We start from the raw sequence: 5,000 nt of genomic DNA, 5'->3' as shown, positions 1-5,000 counted from the left end.
TCAAGTATCTGCCATCAAACGGGTTGATAGATCAGATACATAACAAGTAGAAGTTTACAATCGCATATTAATTGACATTTGATCACATGCAGCCACAGCAGAAGCTTTGGACACTTGTGCATGTTGTTTGCACAAAACAGTGCGTTGCTGTGTTGGCATGCACTTTTTCTGAAATAGATGCCTTGATCAGGAAATTTGGGATTGTTGAAAAAACTTGCTTCACATATATGATGTAGATCTATAGCTCTTTCTCGTGAGATGGTCCATTCTAATTTGAAGAGGGTTTGTGGTGTGGAGGGTATACTGCCTTGTACTGGTGTTGTAGGCATGGAATTATGGTTAATCAGCAGACAGTGAAATGTCAATAAAAATTGTAGCATAAGAAGAAGACCAGATTTAAATGCTTAAACATAATCCATTGTTTTACTTTTTTTCTTTAAATTGCAAACTATTCAGTAAACATTAGTGCTAATATATTGTGTTTTACAAAGTGAGCTTCACATTGGTTTGTATATGACATTCTGACAAATGAATACATGAATAAACTTGATATGTTACTACCCCATGGAACTGATACCTTGTCGTGGTGGGGTAGCTTGAGTGCTTCAGTGACCTGTCGAGCTATGTCATTTGATGTGTCACATGCCTGGTAGGGCCTCCCATGCTGGACAGGTTGTGGGTATTTGTTCCACAAACTATACCAGCTGGCATGATGCATGCATTTTTGGGTTTCCCTTGCTGAAAAGGTTGTATGGTAGAAGCCCGACAAAATTCAGTTGCAAACACATGTCTTTGCATATTTATCTCTTATGACTGACAATTCGTCGTCCTTCTGTTTCAGGAAATGGACATCAGCTAGGACAGGAACAACAGAATCTTCTGTGAGAAAACCTGTATGCTTTTGATCTAAATAAACACAATACAATACAACATCATAAGCCTCTGTTGCTTGATCAGTTGATGTTTGGTTTGTTGAAGGTGCTGTTTGTGTGCTCCTGTGGGGATGTCAGGGACTCTTTCCATTAAAATACTATGCCCACCCTCTGGAAACCCTCTCCTGAAAATTTATCATTTTATATGTCACTTTTCCTTTTCTGTCATTTATTACTTCAGCCATGCTATTCATTCCCATCCATTTTTTTCAAGATAGCCATGATTATTTATTTTTCTGGACTTCATAATTGTGCATTCTTGCAAAGCTGTATTCAAATTTGGACCTAGGATATCCTATACGAGTTGCCTGCTGGCATTTTTTTTTGTTTTCTATGCCTGTTATGTACAATTTGCGTATTATGTATAATTATGTCAATGTTCAGGTTTGATTGGTTTACTCTATCGATAGATTAATGGAAAGGCCAATTTGATGCATGTAGTTATATGTGCATGCATACGACTATTCATGCACACACACACACACACACACACACACACACACACAAAATCCCTCCCCCCACACCCCCCTTTTTTTTTTTATATACAAGATCAAGATCAATATTATATGACACACAGTCACACACAAATTGGTTTTTTTTTTTTTTTAATGGCTAACTCATGTTCAAGATTTTAAATCCCAAAACTAAGTTCATGGCAGAAACTATATTACATATTTAATTCAGCATTTTTATGAATGAGAAGTAGCCAAAATGAAAACCATCACTGTGGTGATTGATATTAAGTGTCCCAACACATTTACCACTCTGAATAAAGTCCACAACTTGCTGCAACACAAGCAGCCATTACTTACATCTAACCGAAGTCATGTTTACCAAAAATAAACAACAAAAATCAATAATAATAATGATATTAAAATAAGATAAATGAAGATATCTTATTTTAATATCTAACCAAAGTCACACCTACCAAAAAAAAAAAAAAAGATAATGATATTAAGATAAATAAATGAAAACAAGAACATCACTACAGTTAAAGCATTTCAGCTAAAAAGCTGGCCCAGTGCTTCCCTCATTGAACGACAAGCAACCTCCAGGTTGATGACCACTCCCTCCAACCACCTGAGCTCATCTTCTTCCACCACCAGTCAGTCATTTCAGAAACCATTTCCATCAGTACATTCAAAATGTCAGTTTCTCAAGATGGTGGCATTAGAACAAACTCATATATGTGCTAAACCACGTCTACCACACAGATGCCTGATCAGCAGCATAACCCAATACATCAGGCTTTGAGTGCATGCATATGTTTGTGTACCCATCGGGGTAGATTTCGTCTGCACAACTTTTGCCAGAGGACAAACACTTATGTTGCCATGGGTTCATTTTCTGTGTGCAGTATGCTTCCTGCACATTAGATTGGTGTATCGTTGCATGATTTTAAATAAAGTATGAGAAGACGGATGAGACATGGATTTCAAACTCGGACTGTCACGGTTAACAGTGTAAACGCACACTGTCTCTCTCTCTCTCTCTCTCTCTCTCTCCATTGTCAATCACAGAGTATTGGGAACCGGGCTTTCACCAACATACACATATTTCATAAGGACATGGAGTGATTACCAGGTATATAATATACTTGCAATTTTCCTTTCTATGCATTGAACCAAAAAGTTGTCATTTGGACAGGATTCACACATGAGCCATGAAGGCTTTGCCTCTTGTTCAAGTGAATCACAAGTGAGTCTTGAAGGCCTTGCCTCTCTTGTTTCTACTTTTATCTGTTCCACAGGTAACACGTCTGGGGAGCCAGTCACTGAAGAGAGAGAGAGAGAGAGAGAGAGAGAGAGAGAGAGAGGTGGAGAAAAAAGATAGTGTGGGAGACAGGGAGATAAGAGATAGGAAGGAAGTAGGAGAGAAAGAGGGAGGGAGGGAGAGACAGAGTTAGAGACACAGAGAGAGACAGAAAAAGAGACTCAGACAGACAGACAGACGGACGGAGAGACAGACAGACAGAGAGAGACAGATGGACTGGCGGGCAAGACAAGCATCATGCCGGGAGCTTTATTACGGGGGGGTAACTCCGTTCCGCCTTTTTGCACTGTTGCCAAACAATCTCTCTCTCTCTCTCTCTCTCTCTCTCTCTCTCCGCCCAGTTTAACGTGGTCTGCACTGCAGCTGTGGGCCTTCCAGTCATGCTACTGAGTTCGTTGGTCTGATTTTTCTCTGTGTGTGTGTGTGTGCGTGTGTGTGTGTATGTGTGTGTGTATGTGTATGTGTGTGCGTGTGTGTGGGTGGCTGTGTGTGTATGTGTGTGTGTGCGTGCGTGTGTCTGCGTGTGTGTGTGCGTGTGTGTGTGTGTGTGTGTGTGTGTGCGTGTGTGTGTGTGTGTGTGTGTGTGTGCGTGCGTGTGTGTGTGTGTGTGTGTGTGTGTGTGTGTGTGTGTGAGTGTGTGTATGCATGTGTGTGCGTCTGTCTGTCTGTGTGTGTGCGCGTCTGTGTGCCAGTGTGTGTTGAGTGTGCATCGGTGTATATATATATATATATATATATATATGTATGTGTGTGTGTGTGTGTGTGTGTGTGAGAGAGAGAGGAGGGGGTGCGTGCGAGTGTGTGTGTGTGTGTGTGTGTGTGTGTGTGTGCTTATGTATGTGTGTGTGTGTGTGTATTTGTCTGTCTGTCTGTGTGCGTTTGTGTGTGTATGTATTTGACTGCCTGTCTTTGTGCTAGTGTGTGTTGAGTGTACATCAGTATATGTGTGTGTGTGTGTGTGTGTGTGTGCGCGCCCACAAGTGTGTGTGTGCGTGTGTGTGTGTGTGTGTGTGTATGTGTGCGTATGTCTGTCTATCTGTGTGTGCGTCTGTGTGAGTGTTGGCGTGCACCTAGTATGTGTATGCTATGTCGTGTGTGGGGGTGGTGGTGGCGGTGGTGTGGGTGTAGCCTTGTGAGTGTGCGTGCGTAGTCTATGTGTGTGTGTGTGTGTGTGTGTCTGTATGTATGTGTGTCTGTCTGTCTGTGTCTGTATGTGCGTGTCTGTGTGTGTGTGTGTGTGTGTGTGTGCGTGCCTGTGAACGACACCCCAGGTCTATCCTCAATTCAATACTGCATGCTGCTGGGGTCCAAGGAAGATCACTATTTTTTTCAGACATTTCTTGAGGGTATAAAAGCATCACACAGTAATGCAAAGGCGCAACAGACGCTTGGAACACACACACACACACACACTCTCTCTCTCTCTCTCTCTCAAAATGTTTATCATTTCATTGGTTTTGTTTGTTCGTGTTACGCACATAACGTAAAACAAATTAGGAAGTTTGCACATTGAAACGAAATCATCTCTATTTCATTTCCATTCCATTTCCAAAATCAGACCGAAAATGTTGTTGTTGTTGTCGTTGTCAAACAAATCGTGTTGTCACACATTGCATGCCAGATTGACACGACCGCCGACGTAATTATTTCATTCAGTTATCCCCCCTGTTCTCCGCGAAAGGGAGGTAAGGAGAATAAAGGTGAGGATGATGGTAGGTGTCCCTGCTATCTTTTCCCCATCAATATTCTGTCTCCCTGCTACCTCCTGCTATCAGCTTTCCTCTCCCCCTCTTCTCCTGACCAATCTACAGAATATACAACAACAACAACAACAAAAAAAAACATTGCTCTTGTCGGAAAAACTTTCGTCGTTATTTTTTAAATGTTTATTCAATCGTATAACTGAATAACCACGGATCTGATGGGCGCAATAGCCGAGAGGTCAAAGCGTTGGGTTTTCAATCTGAGGGTCCCGGCGGCGCCTGATGGGTAAAGGGTGGAGATTTTTCGGATCTCCCAGTTTAACAAGCAGAAGATCAAAATACGCACGTTAAAGATCCTGTAATCCATGCCAGTGTTCGGTGGGTTATGGAAACAAGAACATATCTCAAGCATGCAGCCCCCCCGAAAGCGGAGTATGGCTGCCTACAAGGCTGGGGTATAAACGGTCATACTCGTAAAAGCCCACTCGTGTACATACGAGTGAACGTGGGGCTTGCAGCCCATGAACGCAGAAGAAGAAGAAGAAAAATGGAATCTGCCAAACTAGAGACACCTCAACGACAGCAGAGGACA

At 42.2% G+C, this 5,000-nt stretch overlaps 1 protein-coding gene and 1 long non-coding RNA gene across 3 annotated transcripts in view; one reads left to right on the top strand and one right to left on the bottom strand.

Annotated features, from left to right (window-relative positions):
• Window positions 1–1,206, top strand: part of LOC143299922 (uncharacterized) — a 7,475-nt gene extending 6,269 nt beyond the window's left edge. Inside the window, exon 5 of the long non-coding RNA XR_013057579.1 lies at window positions 842–1,206. This is a non-coding gene — a long non-coding RNA (uncharacterized LOC143299922). The remainder of the gene's footprint in view (window positions 1–841) is intronic.
• LOC143299921 (stabilin-2-like) overlaps window positions 1–5,000 on the bottom strand; it is a 283,357-nt gene that overhangs the window by 86,494 nt on the left and 191,863 nt on the right. The window lies entirely within an intron of this gene.

This window comes from Babylonia areolata, chromosome 25, assembly GCF_041734735.1.
Source record: "Babylonia areolata isolate BAREFJ2019XMU chromosome 25, ASM4173473v1, whole genome shotgun sequence".
In the NCBI taxonomy this organism is placed as follows: Eukaryota; Metazoa; Mollusca; class Gastropoda; order Neogastropoda; family Buccinidae; genus Babylonia; species Babylonia areolata.
Note: the sequence above shows the minus strand (reverse complement) of the source record. Positions and strands in the feature narration are given on the sequence as shown.